Raw genomic sequence first — 27,484 nt, forward strand, 5'->3', positions numbered from 1 at the left:
GTTTGATTTTATTGTCTGTGATGATATGAACAGCTATTTTGAAGAAAACAAGACATTATAATAGCTAGTGCTGATTTAATATCACCTTTTTTTTGAAGTCCTACTAAGCTTTTGTTCTTCTGTATTCATCAGTTTTATCATGTTGTATCTTATTGGATTTTATTACATGTGATAGTATAAACAAAATTTTTTATGGACAAGGAGATAATATAGTAATTGTTGTTCGTTTTCTGTTAGTTGGTTCTGAATACCTTGTAATACTGTCATCCTCTTGATGGTTTTATACTGTCTTGTTATGTTTGATACTATAGTGTATGAAGGTATACTCAAATATTTCAAGGAAAGAGACTATTGTAGCCACTGTTATGTAGGGTTGTCTTGTGGTGAAACACTATGTTGCTTAAATCGTTCTGTTCTGACCTGTGTTGTTATGTCCTCTTTTATCTTAATCTTTTTAAAAATAAAATTTATAAACAATTAAATGGGCAAATATACTTGAGGTTAGCTTGTTTGCTTTTCAAGTATAATAGCTACTCAACCTAGCTATTAACCTTTTTTGTGTTTTTCTAAAAAAAGTTAAGGACCTAATACTACACTAATATATGCATAATCATGTTTGTAGCAGCACAATCCATGATAACTAAAGCTGGCAAGCAACCAACGTACCCATCAGCACATGAATGGATCAAGAAAATGTAGTATTTATACACAACACACAATACCACTCTGCTACAAAGAAGGACAAATTTGAATCATTTGTAGGAAAATTGATGCACCTTAAGACTATCAAGTTAGTGAAATAAATCAGAAACACAAAATATAATTTTTTAAAAGAGACAGTAAGAAACAGGGAGATATATCATCTTTGCAAGTGGAAAGAAGGTCCAGAGGCACAGGCTGGATTCATACTTTAAATAATTGCAGTTTACAAATAAGGAAATCCAGTTACTATTCAGCTATTTAGGAATTTTTTGTTCCCTCAACTTTAGGAAGGAATGTTTCTTATATTTTTATATGCTTTTATGCTCTCAAAAGTTCTTAAACTTATGGGTCAAAGTTAGTAATTACAGAATGGAGAACCTTTCCAATTTTTGGATTGAAGGGTAAGAAACTTCAGTACTATCGAATGGTAGTCATAATACCTGAAAGAGAGGGTCTCCTTTGTTATAAAATGACATACATTTTATACAGTTGAACGTTTTCATTACTCTGAGAATAAGATTCTCATTGCTTAACATGCCCGGCAAATCACTTTCACTTTTTATCTGCCAAAATTATTGACTATCTACAAGTAACAGGCACCAAAGGTAAATTCATGAATTAGAGGGAAAAAGAGTAAAAAAGATATAATTTCCATCTTGGAAAAGTCAGTCTTTTATATTCTTTCCCTTTTTTGTATGGATAAGGTGGGATTGAGGACAAGATGTATATATAATAGCAGATCGACTCAGTATTAGAGATATGCAATCAAGGAACTCTGGGAGTAGAGAAATAAAATCCTCAGTTCAGGGGAGTTCCTGTGAGGAGAGCTACCTTTGAGCAGAAGCTGCAAATAACAGGGCTCTTCCCTGGGGTGCTCACCAGTAGGAGAGACCAGCAAGCAAGGGGACTGCCAGGGGTCAAGGCAGAGTCACAGGCTTCAGGGGAATAGAAGCTCCTGCTCTGACAATCTAGTGTTCATAGGACTTGGAAAATCTGACCAAAATGGTTTTACTTCAGCTCTGTGAGTAGGGATTCTGTTCCTACAAACATCAAAAAATAAGAATGAACTCTAATAATTTCACTTGAAATCAATTAGCATTTTCATTTACTTTGCTCTGGTGAAGAAAGAGTACACATTTTCTTTAGAAAAGGACATTTCAACCCATGACATTTAAATTACTAAAAAAGAAAAAGCTTTGTGCTATAATTAGGTTAACTCTATTTCCTCACTCCTCCCTCCAGCTACCTCTTTTCCAAATAGATTACTTTGTGAAAATAACAGTTATTCACAACAAAACACGGTGGTATATCTTGAAGCCAAATAAAGCTGATTGACAAGGCACAATGTGAGAGCCAATATCAAAGTGACAAATTTGTCCAGTAAATATGTAGCCTGAGCAGCTTCTTGATCATCTTACACATTGATTGTAACATACTTCTTTAATGTTGAGATAGTTATGAATAATGGAGTGATGTTAACTTAAATTTACAACATTCATTAATTTCAGCTGTTTTCATCATTAGGAATAACAATGCAAAAGAAACTTTAATAGTTTTGGGGAGCAACATATGAAGCAGCAGTAGAGAGCTATCATACACAGCAGCCTCTTCCCAGCCCCAGAATTCTGCAAGATCAAGCCCTCAAAAAAGACTGCTACTGGGTAATTTTTATTGCATCCAAATCTGAAATGCCTTAAAATAAAAAGAAATTTCTAATTCTTCAGTTCAATTTGGTACCAGAGTATAATTAGTCTCATTGTGGTTGTGGCAAGAAATATATAAAGACTACATTTATGCTCCATGTAAAGGATGTCATATAACTAACATAATTTTCCCTTTGAGTCCATGGTGACTCAAGGCTATCAAAATGTTCAAATTTTATAACAGGAAATAGAAAATTAATTGATATCTATTTAGAGCCATCAACATCCTTTTATAAACAACCTAGTTGGACAAAGAAGAATTGCTTTGTATAAGATTAGAAAGATCATAGAAAATAATTTATTAGGACTGATTTCCATATCAGTTGCTGAGCCAACAGACTGCTGGCACTAATTGTTTACTTAAACTGAGTCACTGAAACTCTGAGTTAAAATGCTTTCCAAAGTTTGATATTGGCTTAGTTTTTACTGGTCAGAATTGAAGGGCATAATCATTCTACAGGATATCCGCTCTATTTTTTCCTTTTTCTCTAAAAAGATCTTAGTACTTTGTTGAAGTCAGGGGTTTTGCTTTATTTTGGTTCTGTTCTACATAATCCAGTCTTTATCCATGAGTAAGAATATGGAAAAAGCTACATTTATAACCGTGCTTATCACTAAGCATTTTTAGTTCATTCAAAATAAGAACCACAGTTATTGTTATCAAATACTTAAGCAGTGAGTACTGTGTTACTATATACTGTTTCCAAATCAATATATGCATGGCAACTGATACAGTCACACACAGTTTTGGTCGGTTAAGAGGAAGAAAACTCACCCTGTGGTGATCAATTCATCAAATAATTGTTACACAATCACGAATATCTGCCCAGGGAGTCTACAGAATCATAGTGACATTTGAAAGTAGCCACCAACAACCTACTGATGAAATAAGTCTCATTTACTTGGTTAACAATAACAACAAAATATAAAAATGACAATGCTTGGAGCTATAAAGAGAGGGGAGAAATTGACAGAGTAGACTGTGGAAAACATGTTTGATTAGGTATCTTTCTTACTCTTCTGAGATATCACTGAACTCTGTTCTGTGACATCGAAAACTATATGATTGGCTTATCCATGGTTTTGAATCAAGGATATGCTATTATTTAATAAGAAATTTTGGAAAAGTAGAAAAAAATTATTAATAGAACAATGATGTCTGGGATGAAGCACATCTGGCTTTGGTAGAGTGGAAAAAATGTGAACTGCCTTGAAAAAAGAAAACATTTTGGTCAATTTCTTATATAAATCATCCCCAAATGTAAATAGTGATCTGTTAATATGTCCTACCATTACGTAAACTGACTCAGGTGACATAGGAGTTTCTTGCCTTTGGATCTCTATTAAATTGCAGTCAGAAGTTTGGCTGATACTTCATTCACCTCAAATTTTGATGTGCTAACCATCTAGTCTTATTCATACCTGACAATCGATACATAACAGTCCTCTGGGCATTTAACTGTGGCTTTCCACCAATGTGCTCCACACAGGATCCTTATGTTGCTTAGATCTTACACTGTGTGTTGGCTGAAATTTTAAAGGGAGTGTGTGAAGGAGGAATTTCCCAAGAAATCCAAGGAAACACTATAAGAAATCTTGTGACCTATTATTAAAAGACTCAGATCATCTTTTCTGTTACTGTATGTTTTTAGCGAGCCACAAAATTTAGAGTAGATGTAAGGAGAGGAAAACCTATTTCTTGAAATGAGAACAGCATGTGTGTATAGAGAGGAGAAATAAATCCATAGTAGTCATCTACAGAGACTCACATGGAAGTATTTTCTGTCTTCAACCTTAAAACAGACTGTGAATCCCTCATTATAGATATGGCTTCTATGCATTTGTAAAGTTCACAGATACCAATTATAGAGAGGGTACACTAATAAGATCATGTCATCTGCTCACATAAAACAAATTGACAAGTGCTGAAAATAAGTCAAACTCCTCACAGGGGTTCACAAAATCCTGTACACGTTGCCTATTCTTTCTTCTCTGATCTCACTTTATTCATTTTTCCCCTCACTCACGTGGCTCTCCTCTGCTGACTTACTTTTCTAGCAATAATCCAGTTTCACTCCATTATCAATTTCTTCTGCCTCTCATTCCAAAAATTCTTTCCCCACATCTTCATATGCCAATTCTTTCACTTCTTTCACGTTTCTGTAGAAATGCTTTTCAGGGAGAGGGGCCCTTCACCACCTTCATACTTTCACTTACCATGTTTCACTCATTTACCATGTCTCCATTGTCAGAAATTACCCGCTCATTTATCTGCTTTAGGTGTCAGCCTCTCTTCACCTGAATACAAGTTCCACCGGAGTAGGGGGTCTTTCCTGTCTTACTTCCATATTTCTACAACTAGCAAAAATGTTTGGTTTAAGTTCACAGTACACTGTGCTGTTGCAAAATTGCACTGTTGGCAGCTCTCTCCACTTCCTGCTTAACAGACATTGTGAATTGCATCTTCAATTGTTAGCTACAGGGTGAACAGGCAAATGCTGTCCCAAATTTAACCTGCCTCTAAGTTCTTTGGAGGCAAGAGCATAATCTTGTTCATTTCTAAAGCCCTGCTGTCCACGCCAGTGCCCAGTATGTATAGCACACAGTCTATAAGTACTTGTTGAGTTGAAAAAAGTCATTTGAATCAAGGGGAAAGAAAGAAAGCAGCAGATAATTGAACAGTAGCAAACAATATCAGGAATTAGAAAACACTGGCTTCTTTCTTTTATGTGCACTAATTTTGTTTTTGGATGAGGCTCAATTATATGTACTTTTCCTTAAAGAAATGCCACTATTGTGTAATATGTTAAGAGAAGTAATACACTAGGGTTATTTAGAGGTGAGGCATGAGTTTGGTAATTTTCTATGCCTTTTTATGGCATAACTTTTACTCTTTCTCCTGATTGTTTGCAATTTTCTTGTTTAATCTATGGAGTGGAGGTACAGAAAGTTGGCACCAAGTGCATGGAATATAATTCTATGCTGTCTGGCAAAAGGAGCTTTCTGTCTATGGATTTTTATGATTGCATATTTTTACATTTAATGTATCTATACTTTTGAAATTATATCTTTTTTTGTGTGTTTGCATTTGTCTTTCACTGACTATATGAATTAGATGTCATATCCATTGCCAATTCACAACATTAAGTTATTGGTGAAAAAGAATTTCCTTTTATTTTAAAGGGATCAGATGGGTCTCATATTTCAATGAATTAAGTACATAATTTAAACCCTTCCCCAAACATTGCTAATAGGGTGCATTTCCATTTTTTTTAAAAAGTAAGAATAAAAGCAATCTTTAAGCAAAATAGTAAATCGTATTTTGTTTACTGTATGCAGAGAGCAATTTAAAATTTCATCTTAGCAGGGCTTCATTTTACCACAGTCATTCAGTAACCTGTTCACGGCTCTGTTACAGGGGCCCTTCAGAGCACCTTGGTAATTGAAGATTTCTAGGTGGGAACCATAGCACACATCAAAATAAGGTCAACTTTGGCATGATGCTTGCAACAATTGCAAAGATTACCAGATATTTTACAATATGGATTGATCAATAATTGTACAAGTTTTTCAGCAAAGTTTAAAAGATTTATGTCAGCTGATGATGGTAGATGATTTAAGCTAATGGAAAGACAAAACTAATTAATAGAGTATGTGACTCTGTGGTTAGACTGGGAAATCACTAATTGTGTTTTCTGGTCCAAGAATTCCTATGAAGTGGGAGTGGCAGTTTAAGAAATGTATCCTCTTTGTGTGTATGTTTCGTCATCAAAAATGGAGACTAATGTCTAATTTTTTTTAATAAAACCATAGTGCAAGTTTTAGTGTGTACTGCAGAATTTTCAGACTGAATCTGGCACAACTTGTTTCATTTCCACAAAGAACATAGCTACTCCCCCTCCAAATGCCCATCACTTCCACCAGGCCATGTCTATTAGAGTCCAAGACAGATGTACTCTATTTAACTGCTCTTCCGCTCTATGGCTTAGTCCGTAATCTAATGCCAGCTCCCATAAAATTCAAGCTGTAGCAAGTAACCTTGCACAATAGATAGTTCACACAGCTTTGTCCCTTTGAGTTTATGGGAAACAGCAGGAAAATCAGTAGACATACAAGGCTGGCATAGGCTATCAGATTATTTTCCTTGGCTAGTTGTAGGGTCTTAGATATTGTTTACTGAAGCCAATTCATAGATCACTCATGTAAAATCACTTTTAATACTTTGACTCATGTCTGATATTTTTAACATAAATGAGAAAAATTTTTCCTAAACTCCCAAACTATTTTTGGTGCTTCAATTTAGACACTTAATACATCCACTATATCCTTATTTCTCTTACTAGACTGAAACTTCCTAGAGAGCAAGGTCTTTGTCTAATTTGGCTTTTTATTTATCTAGCAAAAGAAGAATACAATGCTCAGTAGACAATCTTTATGCTCATTTAATGATCAGGTGAATGGATGGAAATTTTGAGTAACCGTATAAAATGTTTGTAGTTTTGATATAGGAACCAAAACTATAAACAATTAGGATCTGAAGTTATATTGAGAAGATTTCCTAATTTCACTAACCTGATTCTATGGCATGAGTCTAACTTCAAATATACAAGAAGCTAGAATTTGAGCACTTAGTTTTTTTAGCCTGACTAGTGAAGAGAAAGTCAGAAATTACGTAATAGAGATTACACATATCACCGTTTATCACCAGTAACAATTGAGAAGAATTTGAGATCAAATCTGTGTTCATTAATAAACTCTAACATTGATTGGCTATGTCTGCCAATGGCAGTAAAAGGAACAGAGACATGCATTTGAAATTTCTAATCAGGTTCAGATACCTTATTTTTAAAAAGATGAGATGGAGACTGCAGAAATATTCATCTTCCTAAACTCATAGCAACAGCCAAGGCTCTAGAGCTGAGTTTTCAGGACCTTAAGAAGGGACCTAGCAGGAAAGAGAATAATGAAGAAGAATCTTTAAAAGAAGCAAAATTCTTCATTTAATTCAAGACCAACCTTCACCCTTGAATCTCCAGCTCATCTAGAAGTTGGATGGATGTTCCCTCCATGCTTACTTGAGTTACAGAAGATAGAGAGGATGACTGTGCTGAAACAGAGGTGCAAACAAGCTTGATCCTCCTAATTCTGATGGTGACTGCCTTCAAAAGCATAAGAGTCAGCAAACAAAGAGCTCAGAGGCTTGTCCGAATACTGGCCTATCTCCATGGCCAAGTGCTAGGAAAGACCGTTGGCAGAAATTCTTCTTGGTGCTGCCATAATAGAGATCAGACATTCTGTAGGCTTCATTGGTCAAAAGCAGAGCAAAATTTTTCATGTGTTTTGTTACAAGAATATTATTGTACATAAAAAGGAGAGATTTCATATTGTATCACATGCTGAACTCTGATTTACTGTGACCTTTACAAGTCTTAAATTTCACCTTGACTCTCCCTTAAGAGACCGTATGTCCATTCTTTCATTCTTTTTTGTCTTCTTCTATCCATTAAATTTTTATATAGTGCTCACTAGGTCCTCATGTACTGTGCTGATTATTGACCTTTTTATCCTTGCTAATCCCACCTGTTATCCTGATGAAAATAATATATGAGACATGCTCTAAGAACTACAGGGTAAATGGATGGATAATGTGTGTGTCTATTCCATCAAGGCTAAGACTGGGAACAGTAATATATAGGCAGAACAAAAGTTAAATTTCAAGGTATTATATTCTGTGACATTGCTTATCTTGCAAGAAGCATTTGATAACATTGATTAAGTACGTATCATTTATTAGCTTGCTATGTAATCACTCTAGTATTTTGGATGAAATAATTCTAATGAGTGTTGTGGCAGGATGCATACAATTCCTTGCAAATGAAAGTAGTTAATTCCTGACTGAGAAGAATGGAGGAGCAGTGTGAGGAATTGGGGTGCTCATGGCTGCGGCTGCTAACTAGTGAGAGTGATATTGCAAGGAAGACTGCAGAATGAACCATTGAAAGATATGAATGCTACTACTATTGCCTCTGCCTGGAATTAGATGCTAACTTTAGGCAAATAACTACTGTTCTGTGAGCCTCAGTTTTTCCAGCGTAAAATATGGATTTGGGTTTAGTAATTGCTATGGTTTCCGATGTATTATACCACTATGCTTTGTTCTGATCTTGAAATAGAGTAAGCAGCCACCATTATCTCATGACTAGGATTGTCTGTAGGTTGCCAATATACTCTATTTTCTGGGAGCGCCACTAAAACATGTGATAGGAGCAGTTTTCAAAGCACAGATAACTATTTCTCATGACTGTAGATATAAATGCACCTGCCTCTTTGGCTTATTTTCCCCCAAACTCTTTGTCTGTCTGGTGTTAGTAGTGTTAGTCACAGGCATGGACAAATGTAGGTGGATCTGATGTTATGATAGACACATTACTGAACAATCATGTGAATAGCTATAACTAATTTGAGGGTCGCTTCAATGGAAAAAAACTTTTATATAGTGAACAATCACATTTCAGAGAATTTCCACCAGAAGTCACTTCAGTGTATGCTTAAGTAGAGGCATAGCTGGATTTTAGCTGGTTCAGATAAGTTTCCTGGTGAGAAAAATCTCTTCTACAGTCATATCCTGCTGAATTTCAGGGTGCAGATGCCTTGGCATCTTGCTTTGTTGAACCCATCCTTTGTGCTTTAGTACCTCTTTGGTATTCCATACATATTGTCAGTTGTGCTGTTCCTGCTTAGTTTTAATAGATTAGAATTATTAGTATAGTTTTAATGACCAGTGGCTCTTGAGACTAAGTGAAAATAGCAAAATTTGAAGAAAATTGAATAAATAAAATAAGAAGAAAGATATAAAGCAATTATGCATGTAACAGATGAGAAAACATCAGACCATTAGCAAAGATATCTTTATTAAAATAGTAATGACTATAGAAATTTAAAAAATGACTTAAAGGTAGCAATAACACCAGCAAGAGAACCAGATTTGGAAATAGACAAAGGTGGCAATTGCTGATAATGTTTTGATTTTTAACAATTTAAGGAAGCTTTGGAGCACCAGCTGTGTTCATCAGCCTCACTGACTTTTGAGAGGATATAATTAATTTCTTTATACTCTACTAAACTTGGAAAAGGCAATGCTTTATGCTTCAGTTTTTATTTATAACACTGTGGCTAATGTGCTTTTATTTATACATTGACTACTTTTGCTTCACTTGGAAATTTGGCAGTTATAGCAACCTGTTTGTGTAATTTCAGAGTCTCTAGTGTCATGATCTTCAGAAAGGAGTCAGTACAAACTTTAAAAGATGCACAATTTTGGGAAATAAAAATGGGAAAGAAAAAATTCGGATGAGGAATTTATGAAGAGTTGAGCAGATTTTAGTAGTGGAACATGTACTAGTGTCCTAAGGTAGAGGTTTCCGATAGGACCCCATTGCCACTTGCTGGCTTTTATACCTGAGACAAGCTGCTGAGCCTCTCAGAGCACCAGGCTTTGCATCTGAAAACAGGTTGTTAGAATAAGCTGTTTCAGAAAGTTGTTGGAATGTTTAAACAATATAAAGCATTCAAAATATTTAACTCAAGGCCTGACATATAATAAATGCACAATAAAAATAAATCATTTTCATTTTTCATTTTTTGCTCAATGTTTGGGAGAAATTTTGGTATTAAAGGGAAACATACAGAAAAGTGAGACTGGCATTACTAGAGTGCTGGGAATCACATGGCCCCCTTTTGGCTTCTGGAGCAGACTTCAGGAAACTGTTAGCCACTTGAAGCTCGCTGGGTATGGCCCAGTTAGGACCCTCCTGTGTGTCCTCTGGTGATTTGGGATAACCGGCGTGGTCTTACCTTTGGGAATGACGTTCCAAATCTTTCCTGTACTCTGGGATTCATGTCGCGCATGTTTGACTCCTGGGACTGAGCCACACAGCTATTCTTTATCTTTTGCTAACGTCTCACTTCCCTTAACACTCTGCTACTCAAACGGTAACATCCAGTATGTAAAGAGCTTTGTTTGTGGAAGGTGCTGTTTTACCCGGTTTCAATGAATTTTCTCACAATGAACTTTAAGTCACATGCTGCTCACTTCAGAGATAAAGAAACCAAAACACACGACATTTGAAGAATTTGCCTAGGAAGTGAGTAGTGCCTAGTAGTGAACTTAAGAAGCCAGGGTCAAGCCAGTATCTGCTGAAGCTCTGTTGGCCATGACAGCAGCGTGTTTCACTCAAGCTCCGACATGTAATGCAGAATTTGTGCATACAGTGTAGACCTCAGTGTGGAGCTGCTGATAGAAGGCAATCTTTTCTACCTCATTAGTGAAAATAACACATTGGTTTTAGATCCCCACATGGGCCCTGGCTGGTTATGGGAAAGCCTTGGGCCTAAACTGCCCCATCTTCACATGTTAAGCACATTCTCTACCTGCAGAGTGGGACTTAGCAGCCTTCTCTACAGCCAGGGCTCTGTTTTCTCATTGTGGGTGTGCCTGGGAAAAGGCAGACCATCTGAAAATCCTAACCATGAGAACGGATGCCCCATGTCACTTGATCAGAGAAGACAGAGCTGTTAATGTACCGGAGTACTCTTGCTGAGGAAATGAGTCACACCACAGAGCCTGGCTGCTGTGGCATCATACAGAAACTGTAACAAAACTCAAGGGCTGCTCTCAAGTGGAAGAGAGCTTGGCAGGTAGCCAGGAAAAGGTGCAGTGGGTGCCAGACTCCTCACAAAAGAAAGGCTTCACAGTCTGTCCTCTTGCTATAACTGTCTTGTCCGCTTTCTCTTTTAAAAGCTAGTTTTCCTATTGTAAATAATTCCATTAACTGAGGATTATTATCTCTCTTTTCACACAAGAGACCCATTCATAGCCTCTAGCAGTAATGAAAGGGGAAAAGCACACACAATCAAAAAGATGAGGGGTGTGGCATGTTCCACCAAGCGGGAAGCAGGAGGTGGAGGAGGGGAAGAGCTGGGCTCTGTAAGGAAGGGCCCAATATGTCAAGCTTGGCCCTTTGGACAGTCTTCCCATAGATAGTGCTGATTACTGTTAGAACAAGCGGCCTAAAAAAGGAAGATATATGCCATATGGTATCCAATATCTTTGCAAACTTGAAAAATAGGTAAGGTGCTGAGTGCTGTGAACAGAAGAGCATGATTGATGATCAAAGAACACACTTGCCACAGTCTTCAGCATCAAAATTTAGCTCCAATTAGCTTAGTTCTTAGTTCTCGTGACAACATTAGAATGAGTTTTTCTGCCATTAGCCAAGGTAAGTATTTCGTAGATAGGCAACCAAGTGATCTTGGTTAAACTTTTCTTAGGGATAAGTCCTTGACAATGCTTATAGTTAGCTTTTTAGAATCAAGCATCCATACCAGATTGATCAATCACCAAGTTTTTCTCTTCAGGTTTTCAGTCACAGGTGATGAGTTACAAGGAGAGCAAAGAATAAGTCAGGGAACCAGCAGGACATATTGGTTAAAAGAAAAGGTATGGATCTAGACTGCGTGATTCCAATTACCTCGCCACTTAATAATATCAAAGTATGGGCAAGTTATTCAACCTGTAGTTAGTTATGGTTCTCATCTGTAGCCCGGAGAAATGGAAAATGTGGAAGATGGTTGTGAAGATTAGGTAGCTTATTGTTGGTGATATACCCAGAAGAGTGTTGGCACTTTGTAAATAATTAATTAATATTATCAAAGAATTATGATAAGTACTAAAGGATCAGTATTTCCTCAGATGTGTCATATAGGACTAATTCATGAGCAGATAACACAAGTAAGTGATTTTTACTATGAATTAATTTGCTTTGACATATGAAGTACTACTATTTTGTTCTGAACCATATGCAAATAATACTTTTGTCATCTGTATGACCTTCAGATGGTTGAATATAGCTTGTTACCCAGGTTGGATATAGCAGTTCAAATCACGGAATTTTTACGTTCTTTTTCTGTTATTTAGAATCTGAGTTCTTTAAGGATGGATTGAATCAAGGAGTTTACTGCATACCCAGTGATTTGGTGGTATGAATAATGTTTGGGCAATGACCTGGAGAGGGATAAGCATATAAAATATAATATTGCTTTAAATATGAAGATAAAAATATTATGAATCTCAAAGAGACAAGTTTTCAAATAAACAAGGATATTTCTCCTTCAGATCCATCAACTAGACAGGGAAGACCTGGGTAAAAGCAGTGTTTAGTCTGCTCTGTACATCACGGGCTCTTAGCTAGAGAGACCTAGATCTGAGTGTGCTTTGGAGATTTGCAGGGATAATTTTGTGGTCCCAGTGATTGGATACGCGGTTGTAATCTAGTGAGTGAGGTAAAAACAATGTTAATGTTCTTCAAAGTGTTGACAGTCTGACACTGAAGAGTTGCTTTACATCTCTCATAACTTTTTGTGTTTCAAAAGACATTCATGTATCCAAAACACTGGTATTGTTTTTGGCAAGATATCCTTGCTTATTGGGGATGATTCTCTATTCTTCTCATAATATGTTAATAAAACTGGGGTATTATCATGTGGGTCAATGTTAGTTTTTACTCTGATATTTGTTTCTCTATTTGTTCTCTCATTTTTCTGTTTATCTTGCCTGGGTTGGCTTCTGATATTTTTACAGTTCTTAACCCAAAGATAGCTATTTTAAGTAGGTAAAGAAAAAATCTAGTTTGTCTTTAGGAACTCCAGTGTAGTCATGCCCAAGATTTTCCAACTTGTACTACATACTATTTTATTGTCAGTCGCTTCTTTCTAGTTCTTCTTTATAAAAAGATATTTTATTAAAAATTTAAATTACATGCGAGATAATATTTTATATTTATGAATTTAAATTCAGAATAGGAAGGGAAGCATAGTATTATTCTCATGCATAGATATATGAATATTTTATAATGAACATTTTATAAATTGTTATGTGTGTGAATGTCATAAGTATTTATGTATAATGATATATATCACAGCATAAGCATATAGATTACAGTATATCATCACATTATATTATATTCCATAAGTAGTATCTATGCAATGTTATATTTACCTATTCACAAATGTGCCATATTATACATATCATGTACAAATGACTCAAATATATAAAAATACACATGCTGCATACATGTTGCACATATGCACTATACATATTTGACTATGTATATATGTTTACACCACATATATGTGTATGCACACATTTATTCCATGGATTTGTGTCATGTTAGATTTTTAAAAGCACATATATACCTATTTGTGTATAGTGATATATATATCATACCATAAGCATATATATTACAGTATATATATATTTCATCACATTATATTGTATATCATAAGTAGTATCTATGCATTGTTACATCCTTCATAACTTTTTATATTTCAATAGAGATTCATGCCCCAACACTGGTATTGTTTTTGAGTGTTTTATACATATACATGTTATATAAATTTTGTGTGCTTATATGCAATCTATTACATGTTTTATATATATGCATATAATATTCATATGTGATACATGATCCAATAGGAATACATATATATTATTTGTATAATAACTATATGTGATACATGATCTGACAAGAAAGGAAGTATATCTGTCAGACATATTATGTCCGTTAATGCCCATGAAGATAAAGTACTATGAGGCTTTGCTCTGATGTGCATTTAGTTTGATATTTCTCCTCAGATAGGGAGTCACAAGTTTGCAACATTTATCCTTTTAATCATATTTCCAGGATACACTGTAAAATAAAATTCAATGAAACTAGAAATATGTGAAAGTAATAGACAGGTGTATAAATGAGGTAATATACTCACTGATTTCCCAGTACTGATGGAAATGAAGCTTTACTGGAAACCAGAATGCTCTGGCCAGTGTCTTATTTCCTGTTTTCTCCCATTTATAGTTCTTAGACTAAGGCAAGTGTTTCAGAATATTCCATAATCCCCATTTGCATTTTTGTATTGGTACATAATTCAATTTCCTATATCTAGGTAAGGTTAGCATCGGAAGCCCCAAAGGCCCAAGTTAAGCAAATTAGGCATAAAAATTCATTAAAACACATGGGAGGTGGCACAGGCCCAAAGACAAGCTCTGGGAGGTCTAGCCCAGACAGTTTGGGCTTCAGTCTGCTCAGAAGTTCAGTCTCCTCTGTGAGTTGACAAACACCATGTGAATCTCTTACTTCCTTATTTCAGCAAATGAATCACTGAACCATCATGTACAAGGAACTTACTACTGTTTATAAGACTTGATGCTAAGTATCACTCAGGCATACGATCCTCTGTTGGATCAATAAACTTCTGTAGATCACCAGGGCTGAGGAAATCTTTGAGTGCAGAAGTAACCTAGTCCAAGCTCTATAAAATACACTCAGTCAGACCTTGTTTTGGCTTTTAGCTTTAACTAGATTGATTATTTTACTGCCCAGAGGCATAGTGAAGATTTGAAAGACGTATTTGTCTTTTGTTGGCTCTGGTTCTCAAGGCCAGCTCTTTCTCAGGACTAGTACAGCAAAGAGCCTAAGAAGAAAGAGATGCTAAGAAGACCTGCTGAAGCTGTGTGGTAGCCTGTTGTGGTCTCCCCTTTAGAAGATCCCTCAAGGTTAGGCTGTAAGTTAAATATAGGCAATGGAGCCTCACAGTTCTGATAGCACAGCAAAAGTGAGTGATATTTTCCAGAGAGACTGAAAAATCTTTCCTTCAGTTTGTTGTGACTGTTTTAAAAACCCGCCACTTTTCTATATAGTCCCAACTATTCCACTAGCTAAATGGATTAAAGGCATTTCAGGTACTTCTTTGACCCATTGAAGTGGCCACCTAAAACACTGAACTAAGAAGCAACAGAAGCCTGAACCTAACACTTAAGCTATATAAGAGGGAGTCAAAACGATAACTCATGTAACGATCTGGTAGAAACACATCATGAAATGCAAAAGACTGACCACAAATCTCTGTTTCAATGGACTTTTTCACTGCAGAGTAGTTCTAAAGAAAATTCAGTAAAGAAGCCCATTGAATATCATTAACATTGTACTTTTCTTCCTTTCTTGGCATTCAGAGAGGATATAAATAAACAAAAAAGGAAACACAATGGACTCTTGGAGAGCCACTCTCTGGCTGCGTTCTGACTTCTAATTGCCCCCACCCTCTTGGTTTGTTCAGAGAGTGTTAGGACATTTGAGTTTTGAGTGAGTATGGCTGCTGGTATCAGAAGTTCCCATTGAACTCTTGCTGTATTCAATGTAAGTCTTTATTTCTGCCCCTGTTCCACATTGTACCTAAACATCCCAACCTGATATCGCTGTCAGCTAGCTGTAATAGATTTTTTCTTTTCCTTTTCTTACTGTTGTTCATCTTGTCTTGTACCCAAGAACTATGCCAGCATGATACCTTGCAGTCTTCTGTTGTTTGGATTGGACCAATGAGTGGCAGAGCAGGGGAATATCCATTGAGGTAGCATTTGAAAGAGATTGAAGAGGACACATAACAAGTGTTTGGCTATTTATTTCTCATATTCTCTACCTGCTGAGTAATCATGGTCTGAATATTTCTATATAACAGAAAGCCACGATGTCAGGTTCTGTTAACTGCTCACTCCTCTTACCATCAGATGAAACTTCATCATACTTCTCTGTAGCTGTCCACTCTCCACCCATCCATCCTCTCCACCGGTTCTCACTATGATAGTCTTCCTTAGATCATCTTCCATTGTCTAGTTAGTGTGTGGCATATGTTCCTGTGTGAATCCTTATGATACTGTGTCTCTGCTTCTGACCTCCTGTCTTTTACAGACAAAATTCTATTTACAAAGTATCTTATTCATTCAGTGAATGTGGTTGGCAGAACAACGGCTTCCAGATTATCCACTTCTCCAGCAAAGGGACTTTGGACATTCAAGTGAGAGGGGACCTTGAGCTGATATCTGCACTTATTAAATTGGCCTGCTATAAATTGGCCTAGGTAATTAAGGAATACAGAATATTTCTAGCTATTATCATGGGTTATATGACTACAGAAGGAAGAAGATGAGGAAAGTAACATTTCTGGTTTTGAAAAGGGCAAACATGCTAGGTAAAAATCAAGCAATGTGAGTAGCAACTAGAAGCTGAATAATCTGAAAGAAGAATCTGTTTTTCAGAGTTCTCAAATAGAAATGAAACCATGGCAATGCCTTGACTGTAGGGCAGGGAACACCATGTTGAGCTTCTGACTGAAAGAACTATAAGATAGTTAAGTATTATTTTAACCTTATAAGTTTATGGCCATTATCATGACAGAAATAAGAAATTAATATGATACAAGCACTCTGGGATCCAGTCCAAAGACTTTTCTACTCATTTGAGGACACAATCTGATCCTATTAGTACCTGAAAATATTAAATGCCACTAATGAAAGAAACAGAAAAAGATCAACAAATGTAAGCAAAATTTGAGAAACACTAGAAGAGCTTCAGTCAATAAGTATTCCCCTTAGCGAGAAGAACCAATATTATATAATTAATTTTTATCAAGGTAATATTTCCTTACTAAAGGCAAATGCCACAGAGAAACATAGTAAACTATCACTTTTCAGTTAGTTAATATTGTAATTTGTGATCCAAATATACAGGTAAAATTCTAAAAATTATCACACTAACAGACACATTGGTATGACACCTCTCACTTTGAATATATTTCTGCTCACTTTGAATATAAATATCCCACTGTTATCGCAACTTTCTGAAGCAGTTCTGGAAGTTCTCCTTCCTGAGTGTCTTTAATTGCATTGCCATGGTTTTCTCAATGCCTTGAGTATAGTGGAAGAGACCATGTTGTAGTACATTATGAGACCCATTTCCATTGAAAGGCATTCAACACACATACATTCATAATATTTTTGACTACCTTTTCCTGACTCAAGAATTCTAGACCATACTAGATTTTCACTTTTAAGCTTCATTTCCATTTTGTATCAAAAAATTTACCATGATCCCTAATAAATATTAGTTACTGGCTTAGTTAAGTAAAAACAGTGTCCTTAAATATCATCCTATATTATAAACTCTTTGTATGAAAATAAATTATATATGTTGACCTTTGCTTTGATTTCACAGAATACCTTATTGAAGGGGGCTTACCTAGGCACTGCCTTAAGCTGGTAAGTCAATGATAGACTCAGAAACCTGGGAAAAATTTGAAAAGATCAACTTGTTTCTTCTTTCACAAAACTGGAGCTAATAGATGTTTATCTTTAAGAATGCAAATAATTACCAGAGGGGGAAAAAAAAAAAACCCAAAAAAACCACTGACATTTTTCTCTTAGTATTATTTTTAGAATTTGCAGCAGAATGTGGGTACTTTGGAGCCAGCAAATATGAGGAGCAAATTTCATCTACTGAAACAGGACAGGAAAAAAAAAAAAAAAAAGGAAAAACCAAAATAGATACTGTCGGCAAAGTCATGACAAGTCCTCAAATACTTCATTTCTTCCTCTAATATTCATAGCTTTAGACCTTCTAAATATCATACATGGAAATGAGTATGTCCTCATGGTGTTTAGGGGAACACACATTTCTGCTCACTATACTTCAGATTTTAATAATTATTCTGGTGTGATGTTATTATAAACTGTTGTTGATTATTTGACTCTGCTGGGCATGTGAGTGATTCCAGAATGTCAGTTTTACATTAAAAGAATGTCATTTGGGGAACCTAATACAGAAATAAAGCATGCATTCAATTAAGGCTTTGATCTTCCCTGAGTTCATTTTTTAGAAAAGAGTATAGGGCTTTGGATGCCTGTGGGAGTTAATAATATTTGCCTAAAATGCTTCTTATTCTTACAATAAGTATTAGTAAACATTCATTTGTGATAGTAATTAACTTGAATGGGTGATATTATTTTACTTCTCTTGATTGTAGGTTCCAGTCCAGATACTTATAAACTAATGGTGTCATATGCTTATTTTGGCAAATTTCAAAAACTCAAAAAAAGGGAAACATAACTGATCATTTTGTAGACAGCTTCAAGAAAATAACTAGAATGAAGGATTATCAGGAACTGGAGATGAGGGGAGAGTTGGAAAGTGAAGGCAGAAAATTTAGAAAGAGCAAAATAAATAAACAACAAAACATATAAAACTGGGAGCATTGAATGGAGAAGGGGAAGAGACACACAGTGCTGAACTCCGGCAAGAGTCAGCCGACACCAAGCTGGAAGTGTGCACAGAGATCCCCGGGCTCCTACTGATTGACAGCCCTGAGACTGGGGCTGGCCCTTCTGAGGCTCATGACTTGTTCTCTAGATAGAGATGGTAAAGGTAAAAGAGAATGGCAGAAAATTCATCCTGCCTCTAAGGGTATTTTCTTTCACATATTTCTAGGGCAAGCTTTGCTTCCCGTTTGCAGGCCCCGTTAGTAATGACAATGTGCTCAGCATTTCCTTTCTGGTCCTCACAGCTCAGCCATGGGGGGTTTTCCTTGCTGCTCTCCGCCATCCTCACTTGGAGACGATGTCACCTATGTGAAAAGTGCCACGTTTCCCGAGTCATAGAAAGCTGATTGATGTTGCTAAGTAGGGATTCATTTCCTTTCCTGTTTATGAGGGAAGAGGAAAGGAAAGGTGAATGAGATATACTGATTTTGAAGGACTGATTGTGGTTATGTTCAAAAGCACCACATCGTCCATCTTCTCCAAAAGCAATCATCGAGTCTTTGAAAAAGAAAACCATCTCTTTCAAAATAGGTCAAATGTTGAAGCAGTATAAAAATTCTATTTTTTCATTTTTTGTTCCACCCTTGGCCCCAGAATGCTTGCTGACATAGCCCCGCTTAGGTTTCAGCTTCCAGAGAGTGCCCTTGAGTTCTAATGATAACTGTAATGATATTTTGTGGGATCCCCACTGCTTAAACAAAGACAGAATTTATAATGCGCCTCAGAGCATCAAAAATGGATGTTAGAAAACATTAATATTACTATTTTTATCACTATTTAGTGAGCAGTGCTGGAAGATATTAATATTACCATGATCATTATTATGGTGAGATAACGGAGAAGTGGAACTCCATGTGGCAAAGAGATTGTTGAGAGGGAGGAAAAATGGATGAGCCTATTTTCTCAAGTTCTTTAAATCAGGCTTAACGGGGAAAATAATCGCAGTGGCTAACAGAGTCAGAAGTCAGGGTAATTAAGTGGGTAAATGAGGCTGGTGTCATTTGAATTTATGCATTTTTCTTCATCCCTTTGTTTGCTCTGCCTTTCCCTTCTCCGGGTCTCCACTGCAATGTTGTTTATTCATGGAGGGCATGCCACAGTTTTTAATACTGCAGGGAAAATCTGAAACCCTTCATCCGCCTGGCCAATGTGTAGACTGGAGAGAACACAGGGGGATCAAAGTGATATGAAGACAACAGGGGTTTCATTAAAATGTTCCGTTCTCTGCCCGAGGACAGAGCAGTGAGAAAAGGGTGAAAAAATCATCTAGCCCAAACAAGTTTAACTTAAAAAAAAAAGCAGCGAACCACCTGTGGTCTCCTTGGAAACAGGCAAGCACACCCTCCAGCCACCTTTTAATGAAACCCCAGAGCCCCTTTATTAATTTATTAAAGAATCTATTTTCTGGAGATTCATAAACCTCATATAACTCATATTCCAACACATCTCTGCTATGCTAATGGCATGCACTTCTATGAATAATTAATTATTTAATTAGTAATAATTAGAGGTTGTTGTACAGGTCAAACCATTGGACTGACAGCATGCTATTGTCAAAATGTCATTCGAATTAATGAAACAGTGTTTAAATACAGTGATCCATCATTTAAGGTGGTTGCTTACCTACCCACTCCCCCCCTTTTAAAGTGCATATAATGTATGGAATAAAGTAATTAATCTTGAACATCCTACAGAAAGCATGTAGGTTTTTGTATTGTGGTAGATGGAATAGGCAGGGTGAGCTAAGCAATTGTGTGTATGTCTTTCATACATTATAACAACAATAAAGAAGCATATACCATTTATATATTATTTCTAGACATCATTTTATATGTCTGGGACCAACTAATCATAAAGAAAAACATGCACTCAAATTGAGTTATTAATTGTTTGAATACATTCAGTGGATAACTCTGGTGGAATAAACCTTGAAGATGATTCCTAGTATTCTAAAACAATTTGATATCACACTGCTGTGCAAGACCTTGCCATTGGCTTCCTCATTCAGGCCTCACACTAGTCCTGCTCAGAAACATGTGGCCTTTACTATGTACATAGGAGAGGAGGATTCAGAATGGGTCTTTCTCAACTGTAAGTCTGGCTTCACTGTATCCCTTTAAGTCATATCAGTAAACTCTAGATACTCCAGGTTTTATTTTTCACAAGGGGCTAATGTAAGTAACCCGCTTATAGATAGAAGTGAGTTAAAGCTGTTATTCTCATAAACAGCAAAACACCTGACTGAGAAGGTGTCAATAAAGAGTGATATTTATTACTAAATCCTATTTTAAGATATTATTTTATACATGCTAAGAAATATATTTCACAAGGTAAAAACTTAGGTCCTCAGAATTCAGATCAATAAACTAAAGCCAATGATCTCTAATCGTGTAAACCAGGGGTCACAGTTTTTTTTTTTTTTTTTTTTTTTTTCTTGTAGAGACAGACAGTGTTTTTGTCTTTGGGCTTATACAGTCTCTAGTATGAAAGCAGCCCCAGATAGTGGGAAAACACACTATTGTAAAGAAGCAGGTGATGGCCTAAACTTGACTTGTGGCTGAATGTTGTCAAACCTATTGTCTAAATCATGTCGGAAGTAGGCGAGACATAGTAACTGCTCAGTAAATAATAGGTGGATTAAATAAATACATCCTGGGCAACACTTTTTCTCTTAACAGTAGTGCTATAGTTGGACCAGGAACTATCTATCTAATTAAGTTCATAGCATTAAAATTGAACAAAATGTATTTTTGAGTTTTATATACAAATATCAGATTTACCTAGTAATATACTAATATAGGAACTCTTTAAGAGAAACCTGTAGTGGAAACTTTTAACAAAACAAACAATTTTTTAGAAGTCCATATGGTTTCAGATTTTTTTTTAAAGGGCATCAGTGCTTTGGCTTAGATCTGACGGGTAGTGCAAAATAGAAAAATTTCTCTCTATCTTAAAAATGAATAATTTTTTTATTGATCTCTTTCTTCATCCCCCTGCTTTTACCAAAGTAGGCGGAGTAGATGGAGGAAGTCAGCTTGTCAGGAGAGCTGTGCGTTTTCCCTGGGATCCCAGTAAAACCCCGAAGGCTCGCTCCTTTCTCTCACTCAGCCGTCTTGCTCCTGTTCTTCTGGCTCCTTACAGCCTCCCAGACCGAAAGGCAGTGTGAGGCTTCCTTGTAGGAAAGTAACTGAATCTTATATTCCCATTATTCTGCCTAATTGAACCCATAACACTTCAAATAATCACAAAGCATTATCAGCAGTTACCTAAGATATTATGTGGAATCTTATAAACACAAAGAGACAACTATTCCACCAACTGCTTAAATGAGAGGACTTTTCTCATAAAGGAGGTGAAATAAACCGGACAACAGTGTTGCGGAGTCAGGAACAATGATATTATTAAAGACACTATCAATCATCCATGTGTTTGCTGAAATTTGACGCAAAAAGTTATAACAAAAGATGTAAAAGAATAATTTTTGTGATTGTGGTTGTGTGTGTGTGTGTGTGTGTGTGTGGTACTGGGGAATGAAGCCAGGGGTTTTACACTGAGCTACATCCAAGGCCTTTTAAAAGTTTGTCTTTTGTGTGTTGTTTTTGTGAGACAGGACCTCAGTAAATCTGTAAATTGTCGAGGCTGCGATTGAATTTACATTCCTCCTGTTTTAGTCTCCTGTGCCCCACCATACATGGGTTTTCCAGTGCTTTTTCCTCTAGTGAAGAAGTTAAGATGGCTAAGTTAGTGGAGATACAGTAACTGGACAGGACAACAGAATCATGGGCATTTCATGTCATCACCTTTGTGATACTGGATTGGCTGTGTTATAAATCCTATCCAAGGACTCTGAGGAGAGGTGTTTACACAAGGGTTTTAAAGAGGAAGGACATTTTAAAGATAACGCTTTAAATTAGCCCAACATAAATGTCCTGTTTTCAATAAAGAAAGATATTTATAAATGAAAGCCTTGGATCTACAAGCTTTGTGATCCTGCAAAAGTTTCTTAAGCTTTCTGGAACTCATTTTCCTCTTATTAAAATTATAGACAAGAACACTTAATTATTAAGGTTGTTTCATCTAGAATATAACGAATATGAATTTTCCTTTAAATATTAATTTCAATTAATATTAATTGGTCACCCTGACTTCTTATTTTCTTAACACATTTCTTTTTTATTTTATGAGAAGGTAGAATAAAATTTTCTAAAAATTAATAAAGCAATAACAATGCTTAATATACTATGCAAACATCATAATCTTCCAAGTAGACACTCAGATTATTATAACACACACAAAAAAGACTCACTCATACAATGAAGAAATAAACAGATAATAGCAAGATGCTTTCTTTGAAATGAGCCAAGATAAATTAGTAATATAAAGGAAACAATTTAAGATGTATATTAAATTTTTTTCTGAAACAACAAAATGTATAATTTGGGGAATTATATAAATTTCTCCATGCTTCCTATTCATTTGTTCTCTGTCTCTCTCTCTGTGTCTGTCTACACACACACACACACACACACACACACACACACACACACACACATATATGTGTATATATATACATTCTCATAGAAGAGAAAATGTGATATTTAAACATGTGCATCTGACTTATTTCATTTAACATTATGTTCACAGGTTTCATCCATTCCCCAATGAATACCTCAAGCTTATTTTTCATTATGACTGAGTGGTACTCCACTGTATATAATACCACATTTTTCTAATTCACATATCTATTAATGAACATATATACTGTTTCCAAAATCTAGCTATTATAAATTGTACTGTTATAAACATGGGCATTCTTATAACCCTGCAATATAATAATTTTAACTCTTTTGGAGAGATAGATGAAGCAGAATAGTTGGCTCAAATGGAATTTGTAATTTGAATTTTTAAGGGTCATTTTTCTCTGTTTAGTTATGTATGTATGTATGTATGTATGTATGTATGTATTTATTTATTTTGGTTACAGGAATTGAACTCAAGGCCTCATGCTTGTTATACAGGTGCTGTATGGCTGAGCCACATCCTCAGTTCTATTTTCAATTTTCTGAGGAATCTTCACACTGATTTCCGTAGTGATGTACTAGTTTACATTGACACCAACAGTGTAAAGAGTTCCTTTTCGGCCACGTATTCATCAGTATTTGTCATTACTAGATGTTTTGATGATAATCAATTTTTTAGGCTATAATAAATATCAGTATTGTTTCAATTCACATTTCTCTAGTAGTCAGTGATATTGAAAGTGTTTTTCATATATTTGTTGGCCATTTATAATTCTTCCAGGAAATAGCTGTTCATTTCAGTTACCCAGTTTTTTGATTGGGCCTTTTATTTTGGAGACTCTAAATTCTTTGAGTTCTTTATATATTCTAGATTCGGCCCTCTGTCTGAGGAATAATTGACAATTTTCCCACATTCTGTGAAGTGTCTCTTCCCTCTGTTAATTGTTTTCCCTGCTGTGCAGAAGCATTCAAATTTGAAATGATACCATTATGAAATATGATATTATTTCTTATGCCACTGTGGTGTTTTTCAAACAGCCTTGCATGTGCCTTCAAGAGTTGTACCTATTTCATCTTGCAGAGGATTAAATGTTTTTGATTTGACATTTATATCTTAGATCCATTCTGATTTTAGTTTAGTACACAGCGAGATATTAGGTCTAGACTCAGTCTTCTGCATGTGGATCTTCACTTTTCCCAGCATCATTTATTAGGAAGGCTATCTTTACTCCAGCATAGTTTTGGCCCTTCATCAAAGAAAAAGTGGCCATAAGTTCCTGGTTTCCTTCTGCTTCTTCTATCCTATTTCATTGATCCATTTGCCTTCAGTTGTGTAGTATAATGCTGTTTTAGTCACTGTAGATTTATAGTATTTCTTCAGGTCTGGGATTTGTGATGCCACCTGCTTTGCTTTTGTTATTCAGAATTTCTTTTGGTATTCTGGATCTCTTTTTGTCCCATATGAATTTTAATATTTTAAAAATAATATATTTGTGAGAAAAGACATTGCTATTTTGAATAGACTGCATTAAATCTGTATATCGGTTTTGGAAGTACAGGCATTTTGACCAAATTGGTTCTGCTTACGCAAGAGCATGAGATATCTTCCCATTTTCTGATGTCTTCCTTGGCTTCATTTTCAGAAAGCTATACTTTCTATTATAGAACATTTTCATTTCTTTGTTTAGGTTAATTCTTCAAAACTGAAAATATTTTATGATATTATTTTCCTAATTTCTTTTTCGGTAAGTTGATTATTAATGCATAGGAAAGCTACTGATTTTTTGGTGTTTATATTGTATCCTGCTACACTGTTGAATTTGGTTATTAAGTTTAGGAATCTTTGGTGGAGTTTTTTGGTCTTCAAGTAAAGGACCATGTAATTTGAAAATAAAGATATTTTGGCTTTGTCCTTCCCTATATGTATCTCTCTTATTTCTTTCTCTTGCTTGATTGTTCTAGATGATGTGTTTGAGGACTATATTGAACATGAGTGGTGACTGAGGACATCTTTACCTTGTTCTTGATTTTAGTGGGGAAGTGTTCAGTTTTCCCCAATTTAATATGATACTGGCAATCGGTTGGTGAATAGTGGCTTTTATCACACTCTAATAAGCTCCTTCTATACGTATTTTCTTCGGGTTTTTTATATCATAAATGAATGTTGTGTTTCTGTTATCTATTGAGATGATCATGTTATTTTTGTCCTTGTTCCTGATTATATAATGAATTACATTTATTGATTTGTGTATATTGAATCATACTTGTACTGCTGGGATGAAGCCCACTTGGTCATGAGTGCCTTTTGTTAAGGATTTTTGCATCAATGTATATTAAAGAGCTTGGATCATAAATCTCTTTGATTGGGTTCTTTTCTGGTTCAGGAATGAAGATAATCTTAGTTTCTGAAAATGATTTAGAAAGTACTTCTCTCTCAATTTCATTAAAGAGTGTACGGAGTATTGGTGTTAGATTGTCCCTGAAGTTCTTATAGATTATGAATCCATTAGGTCCTGGACTTTTCTAAGTTGACTGTTTTTTTTATTACTGGCTCAATTCTATTGCCCGTTATTGGATTTTTCAAAGTTTTTAAATCTTCTCGTTTCACCTTTTTAAATTCGTATGTATCTAGGAATCTCTATTTCTTTTGAGTTTTCCATCTTTTTGATGCAAATGTTTCTGAAGTAGATAGTGATAATTAATTTTCTGTATTTGGCTAGTATCTCTTGTGATTTCACCTTTTCCATTTCTAATTGCTTTATTTGGTGCCCTTTGTTTTTTGTGCTGTTTTCTATCTTTCTTTAGTTATTTCTTTTCTTTTTCTCTCTTTCTTTGTTTCCTGCTTTCCTTCCTCCCTTCTTTTCTTTCTTTCTTTCTTTCTTTCTTTCTTTCTTTCTTTCTTTCTTTCTTTCTTTCTTTCTTTCTTTCTTTCCTGCTTGCTTGCTTGCTTGCTTGCTTTCTGTAAGGTTGACTAAGAGTTTGTCTATTTTGTTTATTCTTTCAAAAACCAGCTTTTAAATTCATTGATTCTTTGTATTGACATTTTTTAGTGTTCATTTCATGTTCTGTATCCTGATCTTTATAGTTTCCTTTCTATAGTTCTGGTTTGTGATTCTTACTTTTGTGGGCTAGTCCTATTTTTTATTGTGTACGTTTATAGCTATAAATTTCCCTCATAGGATTGCTTTCACTGTTCCCCACAAATTCTGGTATGTTGTAGTGGCATGATCATGTAATTCTTTTTTTTTTTTTTAATTTTTATTTAAGGAGAAAAGAAAAGAAAGAAAAAAAAAACAGTGAAGGGGTACAAGTTATACAGATTTACAGAATAAAAAAATGCGCAGTAGGAAATCACTAGTTAATGGATTACATATTGCCATCTTAGAAATAATTGTTCAAGTCACAAAATTAAAGCTTGTAGAGTGGACATTCCACCAATGATACTGCAAACAGTTCTGTTCAATGATCCAATAAAACTCTGTGATATCATTTTCTATCTTATACTTTTAAATATACATGCAGTTATATAGTTTAGAGCACTTTCTTTTCCTCTCTTTTGTACAGTGACTATTACACATTTTGGGTTTCATTGCTCCCACGGTTCTTGTTGCTTTTTTGGAAGAGAGTAAAACCAAATGTGACATAACAGAACAGAATCGGTCAAGTCAAAAGGGTGGACATAATAGATAATATAAAAACATAATACAAGGTGATCAACAATGGTTACCCTAATGCCTCCCGCTATTTCTAATAGAATTGCCTATATCATTAGTTGTAATACAATTGAACAAAACCGTAAAGAATAAAACCGACAAAACCAAAACATTGGAGACATTGTAGGTCTTCAAAAGTAGATAAAAGTCAACGAGAATGGGCGTTATAATGAATCTCATTATCTTCTCAGCTGATGCCTAAACTTTCGAACCTGATACTATCCAGCAAAACAGAATATAGGAACCTCAGTCAAAAACAAGATGGTGAGAGTAATACAGGGCTTCAAATCGAGATAATAGAAAGTCAAAGTGGGTTACTATATTATATCCTGCTATATTTTTCCCTGTAATTAAATAGGTAAAAATAAAAAAGTAAATAATGGAGTGGAGATTGAGAAAAAAGAGGGCATAACTGCGAAACAGGGCAGATCAAAACATAACCATTTAAGCAGAATAGTGTTTCACCACCAGCTAATCCTGACCCAAAGATAGTTACCATATTGACTCCCTCCCTGAAGTCCTTGAGTATAACTTCATATACTGTAGCATTAAGTATATCAAAACAATGTAAATCCATTTAAGAGAATAACAGCATTATAGAGTATTTAGAATCGACTAACAGAAAATGAACAATGGTCTCTGTAT

The sequence above is a fragment of the Cavia porcellus genome, unplaced genomic scaffold, assembly GCF_034190915.1.
Source record: "Cavia porcellus strain 051 isolate PalLab524CR breed Dunkin Hartley unplaced genomic scaffold, mCavPor4.1 scaffold_22, whole genome shotgun sequence".
NCBI lineage: Eukaryota > Metazoa > Chordata > Mammalia > Rodentia > Caviidae > Cavia > Cavia porcellus.